General features: G+C 40.6%; 1 long non-coding RNA gene across 3 annotated transcripts in view; it reads right to left on the bottom strand.

Moving 5' to 3' along the window:
- The window catches only part of LOC144580648 (uncharacterized), a 438,055-nt gene that overhangs the window by 402,489 nt on the left and 20,159 nt on the right, over window positions 1-15,407 (bottom strand). The gene's annotated exons all lie outside the window — the stretch shown is intronic.

Below are 15,407 nucleotides of genomic sequence, written 5' to 3'. Positions count from 1 at the left end.
TTATACTAGGTGATATCACCTAGAAAGTGAGTGTTGAAAATAAAGAGAAGAGACGTGAGACATTGTTCAGGGCACACCAATGACTAGAAGTTAGAAATAGATAAAACAACAAGCAAAGAAACCTTAAAAGGAGGGGGCCTGTGAAGCAGGACCTTGACAGAGATTACCTCGGTCAAATGCTGCCAACAGTTTAAGTAAGATGAAAACTAAGAACCATCGCTGGTTTTAGCTATGTGAACATCAATAGCAATTTGACAAGAGCTATTTTGTAACAGCCATGAGAATGAATGCCTGATTAGAAAATGAGAGACAAGCAAATTGCAGATATCGAATAGATATAACTATTGAAAAGAGTTGCCTTTCACAGGAGCAGAGAAGTGATCCAGTAACTGCCAGGAGATAAAGAGTCTGGAAAATTGTCTTCTCTCTTAAGATAGGAAAAATAACAGCATTTATAAGCTCATGGAAATGACCAAGCAATATAGAAAACATGATGTTAACAGGAAGAGAGACACCTACTGCAGATGTGATGTCCTCAACTATATAAGAGGGCATAGAAACTGGTGAAGGAATGGAGAGGGCTGGACCATAGAGCACTTGCTGCTAGTGAAAGGCGGAGTATGTGGGCCCAGAGCAAGCAAGTAGGTAGCTATGCTGGCAGCAAAATGCAGGACATGTCTTCTAGTGGCTTTTATTAACCCAGTAAAATGGAAAACAAGGTCTCAGCAAAAAATAAGGAAGGGGGAGGAGGGAACTGAAGGAAGAGGAAAAAGAAGTAAATAGTCTCTGGCCAGGCGCAGTGGCTCACACTGGTAATCCCAGCAGTTTGGAAGGACAAGGTGGGCAGATCACTTGAGACCAAGAGTTCAAGGCCAGCTTGACCAACACAGTGAAACCCTGTCTCTACTAAAAATACAAAAATCAGCTAGGCATGGTGGCACGTGCTTGTAGTCATGACTATATGGGAGGCTGAGGCATGAGAATCGCTTGAGCCTGGGAGGCAGAGGTTGCAGTGAGCTGAGATCACACCACTGCATGCCAGCCTGGGTAACAGAGTAAGACTCTGTCTCAAAAAAAAAGAAGAGAAAAGGAAAGAGCCTCTGGGCAATGGGCAAGTGGAAGACAAGGAAAATGCAGTTTGGCACCAGGCAGCATTAAGCATTCACCTGTGGCTAATAACAATAAATTCAAATTTCAACCAGTCAGCAAGATAGCATTTTTTCTCATTCACATTTAGCCACACAGAGACATATCTTGAAAACTAATTGTGAGATTTACCGGGACTGAAATTAACAACATAGGAGCAAACTCATAATTTTATTTAAAAAAGAAAGATAGAAAATTTTACATAAAGCATGATTATAGCATTCCTGTAGAATTAAAAAAACACACTAAAGACATGTATGAGTGGCTACAGTTTTATAGGCAGTTTCATTTTCTTCTATGTTCTCCAAATATTTTCCCAAAAATCAAAACGTAACCAATCTTAAGCCAATTAGTATTCAAGACTATCTCATATAACTAAAGAGAAAGTGGTAGAGCCAGGTTCCACAAGAAATTTAAATCTGAAAGCAATAAAACCTGACAGTTCTCTTCGTCTTTTCTCTCACTGAGTGTGTTGTCTCCTGCGCTTCTGCATTCCCTTGAGTCCCTGTGCTGGACAAACCACGACGGGACCCCAACATAGCTGCTCTTATCTTAGCCCATATTCCCAGAGACCACATCACCTGACCGAATCTTTACCCTTCTTAGATAGAATCCACAGGAGACACGCTAATTGGCTCAGCTTGGATCAAGGTTCCTTGTTTTGGTCAATTAGCTGGAACCAGGAGTAGGAGGTCAACTAATCAAAACATGGCAGCCACTGGCCATCCAACCCCATTCCTTCAGCCAAATGCTGGAGAGGTGATTCCAATAAAACAAGCCAAGCAAGGCCCCCAAAAAAGGTCTTGTTATGACTGTCATAACAAGAACAAGTATTTTTAAATAGATACTTACATGAATAGATCAAGGAAGACAACAAAATATTAAAAACTTAGTTTCCTCTGTTTGGTCAAATATTTATTCTCTGTTTCAGGTAGCTTTTCATAATTGTGATTTCTAGAAAGCTTCCATTGAGTGACTGTTAGTACAAGGCACCATGTCTTTCACTGCAGAGAAGTCTGACAGGCGTAAAATCATATTTAACAGCAAAATTTTCATTTTTAGAAAACACAGAGAAGCTGAAATATATCTCTGACTGCAAAATGAAACTGTTGATGACACCAAAATTTCTGAGGATTCCCTCTTCAGTGAATGTCTAATGAATACTTACTATGTTTTATTAGACTTGTAAGTTATATTGGAGGCAAAAATAACAGGATAAAACTGAAAAGTCAGTCTGTTAATGGCTGTTCTCTCTCTTCTCTTCTCCTTCTTCTCCTCCTCCTCCTCCTCCTCCTCCTCCTCCTTCTTCTTCTTCTCTCTCTCTCTCTCTCTCTCTCTCTCTCTCTCGCTCTGTCTCTCTCTCTCTCTCGTCTTACTTTGTCATCCAGGCTGGAGTGAAGTGGCGTGATCTTGGCTGACTGCAACATCTGCTTCCCAGGCTCAAGCTTTCTACAGAGTCTCACTTTGTCACCCAGGCTGGAGTGGCGTGATCTTGGCTCACTGCAACATCTGTCTCCCAGGCTCAAGCAATCCTACCTCAGCCTCCCAAGTAGCTGGGACTACAGTGTGTACTACCATGCCTGGCTAATTTTTCTATATAGAGACAGGGTTTCACCATGTTGCCCCAGGCTAGTCTTGAAGTCCTGAGCTCAAGTGATCTTCCCACCTTAGCCTCACAAATACTGAGATTACAGGCATGAGCCACCATGAGTGACCAGCATTTTCTTTTAAGATTATTTTTAATTGCACAAATTGTACAGAATACATGTTTCTGTATTTAAAATTTCAAGTAAATACATAAGCAAACACCCATGACTATCCCCAGTTCTAAATAAAGACTTTGCAAAGGAAAATACGGTTAACAGTTTGGGCTGAATTTTTCCAACTGTTCTTCTAAGTTAGGTTTATATTCTAAGTTCATTCTAAAGGTTTTTCTTTTTCATCTTTAAATTTGCCTTTCTTTCTTTATGCTGATGGCTTCCTGTCAGCCTTCCTGGTAAGTTATATACTCCAGTGGCCTTGCATCCAGACCCTAAAAAGACATTTTTAATAATATCCCAAAGATCTAATCTCTTAAGGCTCTAATATTTTACCTGTTTTTTAAAAGCAGACATTTTATGGACTGGTGAAGCAGTCACTTAGAAACATACATCTCTGAAGCCATAATCATTTTATAATTTGTTCTGCCTCACAAACAACTGCAGCCAGTCTTCTAGGAGGACAATCCTTTAAACTAAATCTCTAACATTAAAGCCGCTTATGGCTATTTCAGATAATGGGAGCTGTCCAGTCTGTGATGTGTTCGGTCCCTTTCATTTAGGGAGGATCTGTTGTACTAATATCGACTTGAAAATGAGTTCTACACTAGAAACTCAGCAGTGAATGATGGAAATAAGTGAGCTTACAAAATTTATTGGAAATTTCTTTCTGAAGGTCAGAAAATAGATCAAGCACAATAGCAAATGTGTATTTTTAAAATAACTTATCACATTCTTATGAGACCCTGTCATATGGAAGTACCATTTCAAAAAAAAACTGGTTAATGATAATTCGAACAAAACCTACTTTGTAGATTTGTCTAAATTTCTGAAATCATAAATACACACATAAATATGATCTCTGAACATTTCTTCCAAAAGGAAAAAAAAATCCCCAAAAATATGTTTTTTGTGGACCTTGAAATAAGTCATATTTGTGAAGAAGCACACTCTATCACTTAAGAGGATATCATCTTGAATAGTACTGGAATTTTTATTATTCTCAGTTTCCTCTTTAAATTGGAAATAATAATGTCTGTTTTGCAAGTATTGCTGCAAAATATGTTTGGGTTCCCCCCAAATTTATATGTTAAAAAGTAATTCCAATGTGAAGGCATTAGGAGGTGGAGCCTTTGGAAGGTGATTGGGTCATAAGGTTGGATCCCTCATAGTGGGATTAGTGCTTTTTTAAGAGGCTGAAGAGACCAGAGTTCTTCCCTTCTACAGAAAACAGCGAGAAAGTACCATTCTGTGAACCAGGAAATAGGCCTTCACTATATATCAAATCTGCTGGTAAGTTGGTCTTAGACGTCCCAGCCTCTAGAACTGTAAAAAATGAATTTTGGTTGTTTATAAACTGCCCAATTTATGGTATTCTGTTATAGCAGCCTGAACAAACAAAGACAATTTTATAATGTACACATAGCAGAGGCTTTGCCATGTGCCTGGCCCATCACTGATTCCAGTTCCAACTGGTAGCAGACAATTCCCATGCACACTGGAAAATCCTTATGCCACATGCTTGCCTTATTGCTGAGCTTTTCTGCCTCAGAACCTGTTCTGAAGCTATAAGATTCCTCAGCCTTATATAGGACAGTCCAGAAACATTGGGGCACTAACACCCAAAGGCACAGTCCTCGGCCAGTGAGAAATGGGGGTCAGTAAATAAATTCTTCAATCTTCTGTTCTTCAGAGGAACAATTCTGATATTCATTGTATATTGTTCCCTGAGGGGTCCATGGAATTGAGCCAGTTCTGCATAGCAATAACTGGCTCAATAATGTATCTTTAAATTGGCATCCTGGAATCATTCCCCAAATAAATTATTTTGACCCAAATGCTTGTCTCAGGCTCTGCTAGGAGGAGAACCAAACTAAGATATTAATTCAAGTGCTTTTCACAGTGCCCGGTATAAAATTCATGGTTAGTACATAATGGTTTCCTTTCCTATGTCTCTTCAGTAGTGTCATTCTTTATTTGTGAATCAGATAACCAGTTCTACGCAATGATTCACTCTGGGAAAAACAGTGTCCTAAATATGGTAGCTTCATGAGGCCACTAAGGACTTGATATGTGGCCAATCCAAATTGAGAGGTGCTGACAGTGTAAGCTTCATAAGAGAGTTCAAAACCTTAGAATAAAAAACAGTAAAGCATCTCATAATATAATAATTTGTAGATTGGTTAGTTGAAATGATATCACTGTGGATATATTAGGCAAAATAAAATATAGTATTAACATTAATTCCATTTGTTTCTTCTTGTTTTAAAATATGGCTACCCAAATTTTTTAAATTATATTAAGTCTTGTATTATACTTCTATTAGACAGTGCTGCTCTGGACATTGTAGGAAAGAGTCATTGTGTGAACAGAGAGAGAAAAAAATGTATTTGTGACTCAGAATATTCAAGAAAATGTTTAATTATAAGCCATAGAAACAATTTAGGCTGACGTAAGTCAGAAAGACTTCATTAAAGATTAAAGGAGGCTCCAAAACCTGGCCCAAAGAATCAAACTTGGAGGCTACATGTACAATTGTATAGAGATAGTCTGCAAAATACCTGCCATTATTTTTCTCCCTGTATCCACATCCCTGGACAATGTGACTTTGAAGATCCTCCCATCAAGAGGTAGGGTGTATTTCTTTACCCTTTGGTTTGGGGCTAGACTTGTGACTTGCTTTGGCCAACAGAATGTGGCAGAAGTGATGGTTGTATCAGTTCTGAATGTAGACTTCATGAGAGCTCTACTTCTTGGAATCCTGCTGAGCTGTCACGTGAATGGGCCCAGGCTGGCCAGCTTGGTGATAGGGACATGTAGTCAAGTCATCCCCATAGCCTCAGCTGACAGTCAGCCAAACCACAGAAACAAAGCTGCCTGATTGACCAGCAGCCAACTGCAAACACATGAATGAGCCCAGAGTTACTCAGTTAAACCCAATTCAAATTGCTGTTTTCACGAGATCATAAGGTAAATATAAGTTATGAAGTTCTGAGATGACTTGTGTCAAAAATAAATCCAGACACTGGATAAAGCACTAAGGATAGCATTTATTCAGTAATAATCATTCCAAAGGGGAAGAGGGTCCAACAGGAACTGAACTGAACTGAACTTTGATTTGTGCAGAGGTGTCCCTTTGTAAAGGGACAAAGAGGGAGTAAGGAAGAGGGATGAGTAGGGGCTTAAGCAGAGACTGGGTTTGTTAATTGGTGCTTATCTAAAGGAGAAGCAAACTTCTTATATTTTTATGGCAGAAGGTACTGGTGTAAATTAGAGGCAAGCTGCCATGGGTCTGGGAGCTAAAGAGAAAATTATTTCCCTGAATGTCAATTTTGGGTGGTAGAAGATTTACATCTGAAAAGGAAAGAGAAAGAAATTACAACTTCAAGCTTCCTAAACTAACTGCTCTAAGAGGGGAGGGTTCAGGGTCCTAACTGTTTATTACTAGTTTGGACTGGATCCGTCTTGAGCTTTCCAAGGTGAGTAATTTAAGGGGCTAGGGTCATTCTAGGAATGTAGCTCTGAGCTGCTAGAAACTATATTAATTTTTGCTCAAATCTTTTAGTGTGGGAGTAGAGTGCGGAAAATAGACAAAAATCGTTGGTGCTGAGAGTCTGCAGTTTTTATAATCCTACACTGCGGCATGGTCAAAAAGAGAACTTAGAACAGCTTGTCTAAAGTTCAATCAAGAAGAGAGTCTTTGCGACTTACCACTTAGTTATGGGATGGTTGGTTATGCAGCAAAATCTAAATAATATCATTTTTCAAATCACACCACAGAACTGGTGCCCTGGAAACCCCACCACCCTCCCGTGAAACCCAGAAACTACAGTTTACATGGCTAACCTACCGATGGTGAACACGGTACTATTACTAGGGTCTCTGGAAAGGGCATGTACCTCCCACCATGGCTGCTAAGCTCACTGGAATGAACTGTGTTTTGTTTTGTTTTATTTTGTATCACTATCCTCAATTCAAAATCTAGGGAGTCTCCATCTAGTTAACGGAAACTAAGTCGTGTGCCCACACCCTAGTTTCACATTGGCATCTTCAGTTTCTACAATGGAGATGGTTTCCCTTTACTAAAATAGGGAATTCTCCAATGCAGGAAGGGTAGTTAGATGCTGGGTCATCAAACCAAAAAAACAAATGCTATTATGTGTACTATAATATTTCATACCTTCATTGTTTATTGTTGCTGAGAGTCATGCCTAAACACACTCCTTATCCTCTTCATCTTCTCTACGAAATTTTCTCTGATTTCTGTCTTCCCCAGTCCTCGTTGAATTAGAAAAATGCAAAGAGGCATGAAACCTAGCAAAGTAATTAGCATTCCCACTGTTTCCTCAGTTCCTCATTGGTTCTTCTCATCAAGAATCTTTGGCCTGAGTGACTGAAATCTTTCATTCATTCCCCAGTGCTTGGCATGGTTTCTGAAACATATGAAGCCCTCAGTGTTTGCTTCGACAAAATAAACTAGAGATTCATGAAGGGAAGAAATGAGAGGTCAGTCTAACAAAATAGGTTGGTGTCAGATTATGCAGGATATAAATGCAACCTATCTCAGAGGCAATATAATGTCATTAAAGGTTTTTGTACTATCTATTTAAAAGATTCACCTATATTCAGTGAGTAGGGTACAAACAAGACAGTGAGGCCAGAGCCTAGCCAGCAACCTACTGCAAAATGCTGAGTATGAGAGTAGGAGATGGAATAGAAGATCCAGATTTATGAAATAAAATTAAGAAGATGTTGGGATTTGATTGGTACTGGGATGAAGAGGAAGGAGTATGTTCATATATCATGACAAAAAAATTGAAATGTGTTTTTTTTTAATTATGGTAATTTTCTTGTTTCCCCAAGGCCTTTCCTTCATCTTGTTCTTTCTAAGACATTGTCAAATTCAGGGAAGGAAAAATTACTGCAGAACAGAATAAAAGGCATGTCATGTTTTTTGCTTTTAGCTTCAAAAAGAAATGTTCTAGAACAGCAAAGACTTTGGACGAGTACTTACAGAAAGAGGTTACACCCTTTATTTCCATGCAAGCTCAGGTGCCCAGTAAGTGAAAGCCTCCTGATAGGATGAAAATAATTCATGGAGGAACAGCAAAAGGATTAAATGCATATGAAGGAGAACTGAAACCTTACCCTTCCCCAGGTGTATAGTTTGAGGAGTAAGAAGGTTGAAAAAAGTGTGATGTTCTAGATCTACCACATCAACTTAGTATCCCAGCATCAGAGCAAAAATGGCGTTGGCCAGTTACATTGGGCCAACAGTTAGACATGGCTTGGTGTGACATCAAGGGGCAAAGAGGCTCTGATCCTACCTTAAGGTCACCAGTGAGCTGTGGGCAAATACATTTTCCACTTCCCCAAGCAGGGTTCAGAAGGTACTTGAAAGAGACAGCTCAGGGCCAAAGGGTCTTGAATTTTTAACGTAAATGCAAGTGTGCATAATGCAGCTGAGGCATTCACAATTGCAGAGATTTCAAGAAGTAGTCTTCTGGAAGACTGACAATTACCATGACCAGCAAAGAACAGATCCCTCTTCCCTCACCCACTACCTCCATCCTGTCTAAAATAAACCTGGAAACAGGAATACCACCCTGAAGAGGAGTAGGCAAAGGCAAAGTCCAATAATGACTTGATTTTAAACTTTAAGTTACATGACAAAGGATGACATGAAAAAAGTATGACAAAGGCTAAATCCATCTGGAAATGACTAGATTTTGCATTATACCATCAGAGGAAATAGGGCATATAATAGAAACTAAATTCAATGACACAAAAATAAAATGTTACCTAATTTGTATGTATAACTTTAAGGCCCTTAAAATTATACTTATGATAGTTACAAAGGAGTTTACTGCATTTGTAAGATGATTAAGTGCTCTCTTTGTGGAACTATAACATGTTTCATTTAAACACACACACACACACACACAAATTATTGGCTGAAATGGTTCAACTCTAAGTTGAAATTCACAAAGTGAATTGCTATTTTCCCCATGCCTGGCCCGCTCTCTGAGGCATGTTCTGATCCTAATTTAATTCTAATTAAATTAGATTAAATATAATTCTAATTGGTTTGGGTCACCAAGGTGATTCCAGTCAATATTCTTCAGTACAAGTCAAAGATTTCTAGTCCATTCTTGAGTCAATCAAAGTCTAGAGGACTCAGAACAGATATATTAGCTATTGAATCTAATTTGATATGGTTTGGCTCTGTGTGCCCCCTCAAATCTCATGTTGAATTGTAATCCCCAATGTTGAAGGAGGGACCTAGAAGGAGGAAATTGGACCATAGGGGAGGATTTCCCCCTTTCTCTTCTCATGATAGTGAGTTCTCGCAAGATCTGATGGTTTAAAAGTGTGTAGCACTTCCTCCTTCACTCTCTGGCTTCTGCTCTACCATGGCAAGATGTGCTGGTTTCCCCCTTGCCTTCTACCATGATTGTAAGTTTCCTGAGGCCTCGCAGCTATGCTTCCCTTACAGCCTGCAGAGCCATGAATCAATTAAACATCTTTTCTTCACAGATTATCCAGTCACAGGTAGTTCTTTATAGCAGTGTGAGAACAGATTAATACAAAATAGACCTATATTTAAGATAAACTCTAGAGCAGTTTTACTCAATGGGGTTTGGGGGTAGAGGATCTGCTCCCCACAGGACAGTTAGCAATGCCTGGAGATAGTTTTGGTTGTCACAAATGAGGGTGTCACAACTAGCAACTGGTGGGTAGAAACCAGAGATGCTGCTAAACGCCACTCAATGCACAGACAACCCCACAACAAGGAATTATATGGGTCAAAATGTCATTAATACCATGATCGAGAAATCTACTCTAGAGGTGAGTTTCGCCTACTCACCTCCTGAATCCTGTTAGCCTCTTTTAGTTTATTTTATTTTTTTGAGACAGAGTCTTGCTCTGTCGCCAGGCTGGAGTGCAATGGTGCAATTTTGGCTCAATGCAACCTCTGCTTCCCAGGTTCAAGAGATTCTCCTGCCTTGACTTCCTGACTAGCTGGGACTACAGGCATGTCCCACCATGCCCAGCTAATTTTCATATTTTTAGTAGAGACAGGGGTTTCACCATGTTGGTCAGAATGGTATTGACCTCTTGACCCTATGATCCGCCCGCCTCAGCCTCCCAAAGTGCTGGGATTACAGGCACAAGCAACCACACCCAGCCTCTGGTAGCCTCTTAAAGTTGACCAACTACTCTTAGCTAATATAAGACACTTGGTGTACATAAGACTCTTTTTTTCTGGGGAGGCCCTAGACAAAATTTAGATTGTTTATTACTTTAATAAATATTTAACACCAGGGAGAGGACTCAAGATGGCGCTGTGAGAACAACCCAGGATTGGAGCTCTCGTTGAATCCGCAAAGAGGTGAGTCGGAGCTGCATTTCCAGACTAATCTTTGTTGCCCACAGAATGGGCAAACCCCCAAGTATAAAAAAGACAGGGGACGCCAGGCAGTAGGTCTGCCTGGTGAAGCCGGCAGCTGGGGCGGTGGCGGCCGGCCCTACCCAGCAATCCCCACAGGGCGCGCTTGTCAGGGTGCCCTGTTGAACCGGCAACCTGAGACTTGAGAGGGCTGGACTTGAGACTGAATGAGACTTGGACAGTAGGCCAGCCCAGGGGATTGCAGGGACAGAGGGTTCGGGGTACCCAGTGGGATGAACAAAACCGCGATTTCAAACTATCCCGGGAAGACGGTCCGAGACGCTCTGTGGGGGAGGGGCGTCCACCACTACCGAGGCAACCCGCCCCAACTGAGATACACGCCCACTGCTGACGCAGCCAGCCATTGCCGAGGCAACACGCTACAACGAAGAGACTCCGCCGCAGGGCATGGCGGAGACCATAGCAGAGCCTGCAGGAACAGGGCGAATCACACAACGGCAGGGCGGAGACTCGGCAGGCAAACAGAGGCTAGTCTGCCTCCTAGCAGGGCAGGACACCTCAACGGACATCGAAAAATAAAGCCCGAACCCCCCAACACAGAGCATTTGAGAAAAAAAGGGTTTTTTTAATGAGCTCTGTTGCAGCAGAATCAAACATAGCAGCCTAACAGCCCTGAATGAACAACAGAGCTCACAGCTCAGCAATTGAGCTCCTTAAAAGTACAGACTGTCTCCTCAAGCAGCTCCCTGACCCCTCTATATCCAAAAGACTGACATTTGGCAGGCATCATCCTGGGACAAAGATAGCAGAAAAAGAAATGGGTAGCATCCCTCGCTGGGCCACAGCTGCTAGAGGTGCACCCCAGACAAGCAGGGCCTGGAGTGGACCTCAGCAGTCGTACAGCAAAGGGGCTAGGCTGGTAGAAGGAAAACCAAGCAACAGAAATACTTCATCATCAAAAATCTGGGTGTCCACTCAGAGACCCAATCGAAAAGTCAGCAACTACGCAGACGACAAGCGGATAAACCCACAAAGATGGGAAGAAACCAGCGAAAAAAGGAGGAAAACACCCAAAACCAGAACACCTCGCCTCCTAGAAAGGATCAAAACTCCTCACCAGCAAGGGAACAAAGCTGGACGGAGAATGACTGTGACGAAATGACGGAATTAGACTTCAGAAGGTGGATAATGAGAAACTTTTGTGAGCTAAAAGAACACCTATTAAATCAATGCAAAGAAACTAAGGAACTTAAAAAAAGATATGAGGAAATGATAATAAGAATGGATAACTTAGAGAGGAATATGAATGAATTAAAGGAGCTGAAAAACACAATATGAGAACTTCGCGAAGCATGCACAAGTTTCAATAGTCGAATTGACCAAGCAGAAGAAAGAATATCTGAAGTCGAAGACCAACTCAATGAAATTAAACAAGAAACCAAGATTAGACAAAAAAGCGCAAAAAGGAATGAACAAGGTCTCCAAGAAATGTGGGACTATGTGAAAAGACCTAACCTACGTTTGATAGGTGTACCAGAAGGGGACGAAGACAATGAATCCAAGCTGGAAAATACTCTTCAGGACATCATCCAGGAAAATTTCCCCCACCTAGCAACACAGGCCAACACTCAATGGCAGGAAATACAGAGAACACCACAAAGATATTCTGCAAGAAGAGCAACCCCAAGGCACATAATCGTCAGATTCAACAAGGTTGAAATAAAGGAGAAAATACGAAGGGAAGCCAGAGAGAAAGGTCGAGTTACCCACAAAGGGAAGCCCATCAGACTCACAGCAGATCTCTCGTCAGAAACACTACAAGCCAGAAGAGAGTGGGGGCCAATATTCAACATTCTTAAAGAAAAGAACTTTCAACCCAGAATTTCATATCCAGCCAAACTGAGCTTCAGAAGTGAAGGAAAAATAAAATCCTTTGCGAACAAGCAAGTACTCAGAGATTTTGTCACCACCAGGCCAGCTTTACAAGAGCTCCTAAAAGAGGCACTACACACAGAAAGGAACAACCAGTACCAGCCATTCCAAAATCACACTAAATGCTAAAGAGCATCAACATAATGAAGAATCTACAACAACTAACAGGCAAAACAGCCACTTAGCATCAAAATGGCAGTATCAAATTCACATATAACAATATTAACCCTAAATGTAAATGGACTAAATGCACCAATCAAAAGACACAGACTGGCAAATTGGATAAAAATCCAAAACCCATCAGTGTGCTGTATCCAGGAAACCCATCTCACATGCAAGGATACACAAAGGCTCAAAATAAAGGGATGGAGGAAGATTTACCAAGATAATGGAAAGCAAAAAAAAAGCAGGAGTTGCAATTCTCATCTCTGATAAAATAGACTTTAAAGCAACAAAGATCAAAAGAGACAAAGAAGGCCATTACATAATGGTAAAAGGATCGATAAAACAAGAAGAGCTAATGATCCTAAACATATATGGACCCAATGCAGGAGCACCCAGATACATAAGGCAAGTTCTTAATGACTTACAAAGAGACTTAGACTCCCACACAATAATAGTGGGAGACTTTAACACTCCACTGTCAATATTAGACAGATCAACCAGACAGAAAATCAACAAGGATATCCAGGGCTTGAACTCAGACCTGGAGCAAGCAAACCTGATAGACATTTACAGAACTCTCCACCTGAAATCCACAGAATATACATTCTCCTCAGCACCACATCACACCTACTCAAAAATTGACCACATAATTGGAAGTAAAGCACTGCTCAACAAATGCAAAACAACTGAAATCATAACAAACAGCCTCTCAGACCATAGTGCAATCAAGTTAGAACTCAGAATACAGAAACCAACCCAGGACCGCACAGCTTCATGGAAACTGAACAACTGGCTCTTGAATGTTGACTGGGTAAACAATGAAATGAAGGCAGAAATAAAGAAGTTCTTCGAAACCAATGAGAACGAAGACACAACGTGCCAGAACCTCTGGGACACATTTAAAGCAGTCTCTAGAGGAAAGTATATAGCAATAAGTGCCCATATGAGGAGAATGGAGAGATCCAAAATTGACACCCTATCGTCAAAATTGAAAGAGCTAGAGGAGCAAGATCAAAAAAACTCAAAACCCAGCAGAAGACAAGAAATAACTAAGATCAAAGCTGAACTGAAGGAGATTGAGACACGAAAAACCCTTCAAAAAATCAATATATCCAAGAGCTGGTTTTTTGAAAAGATCAACAAAATAGACAGACCACTAGCCAGATTGATTAAAAACAAAAGAGAGAACAACCAAATAGATGCAATAAAAAATGATAAAGGGGAAATCACCACAGATTCCACAGAAATTCAAACCATCATCAGAGAATATTACAAACAACTCTATGCACATCAACTAGTAAACATGGAAGAAATGGATAAATTCCTGGACTCCTGCATCCTCCCAAGCCTAAACTAGGAGGAAGCTGAAACTATGAATAGACCAATAACAAGGTCAGAAGTCGAGGCAGCAATTAAGAGCCTACCACTCAAAAAAAGCCCAGGTCCAGACTGGTTCACAGCCGAATTCTACCAGACACACAAAGAGGAGCTGGTACCATTCCTTCTAAAACTATTTCAAACAATCCAAAAAGAGGGAATACTTCCCAAATCATTTTATGAGACCAACATCATTCTGATACCAAAACCCGGCAGAGACCCAACAAGAAAAGAAAACTTCAGGCCAATATCCATGATGAACATAGATGCAAAAATCTTCAATAAAATAATGGCAAGCCGATTGCAACAGCAAATCAAAAAACTTATTCACCATGATCAAGTAGGATTCATCCCGGGGATGCAAGGCTGGTTCAACATACGCAAGTCTATCAACGTAATTCACCACATAAACAGAACCAAAAACAAAAACCACATGATTATCTCAATTCACGCAGAGAAGGCATTTGACAAAATTCAACAGCCCTTTATGCTAAAAACCCTCAAGAAACTCGGTATCGATGGAACGTATCTCAAAGTAATAAAAGCTATTTATGACAAACCAACAGCCAATATCATACTGAATGGGCAAAAACTGGAAGCATTCCCTTTGAAATCTGGCACTAGCCAAGGATGCCCTCTTTCACCACTCCTATTCAATATAGTTCTGGAAGTTCTAGCCAGAGCAATCAGGCAAGAAAAAGAAATAAAGGGTATTCAAATAGGAAAGGAGGAAGCCAAATTGTCTCTATTTGCAGACGACATGATAGTATACCTAGAAGACCCCATCGCCTCAGCCCTAAAACTCCTGAAACTGATAAGCAACTTCAGGAAAGTCTCACGATATAAAATCAATGTGCAAAAATCACAAGCATTCGTCTACACCAATAACCGACTTAAAGAAAGCCAAATCAAGAACGAACTGCCATTCACAATTGCTACAAAAAGAATAAAATACTTTGGAATACAACTCACAAGGAATGTAAGGGACCTCTTCAAGGAGAACTACAAACCACTGCTCAATGAAATCAGAGAGGACACAAACAGATGGAGAAACATTCCATGTTCATGGTTAGGAAGAATTAATATCATGAAAATGGCTATACTGCCCAAAGTAATTTACAGAATCAACACTATCCCCAACAAGCTAACATTGACTTTCTTCACAGAACTGGAAAAAACCACCATGAACTGCATATGGAACCAAAAGAGAGCCCGCATAGCCAAGTCAATTCTAAGCAAAAAGAACACAGTGGGGGGCATCACACTACCGGATTTCAAACTATACTACAAGGCTACAGTAATCAAAACAGCATGGTACTGGTACCAAAACAGAGATATAGACCAATGGAACAAAACAGAGGCACCGGAGGCAACACAGCATATCTACAACCATACAATCTTTGATAAACCTGACAAAAACAAACAAGGGGGAAAAGATTCCCTGTTTAACAAATGATGTTGGGAAAACTGGCTAGCCATCTGCAGAAAGCAGAAACTGGACCCCTTCCTGACACCTTACACTAAAATTAACTCCAGATGGATTAAAGACTTAAACATAAGACCTGGCACCATAAAAACCCTAGAAGGAAATCTAGGCAAAACTATCCAGGACATAGGAG

The sequence above is a fragment of the Callithrix jacchus genome, chromosome 21 (assembly GCF_049354715.1).
Source record: "Callithrix jacchus isolate 240 chromosome 21, calJac240_pri, whole genome shotgun sequence".
Classification (NCBI taxonomy): domain Eukaryota; kingdom Metazoa; phylum Chordata; class Mammalia; order Primates; family Cebidae; genus Callithrix; species Callithrix jacchus.
This window is presented reverse-complemented; position numbering and strand designations above follow the sequence as displayed.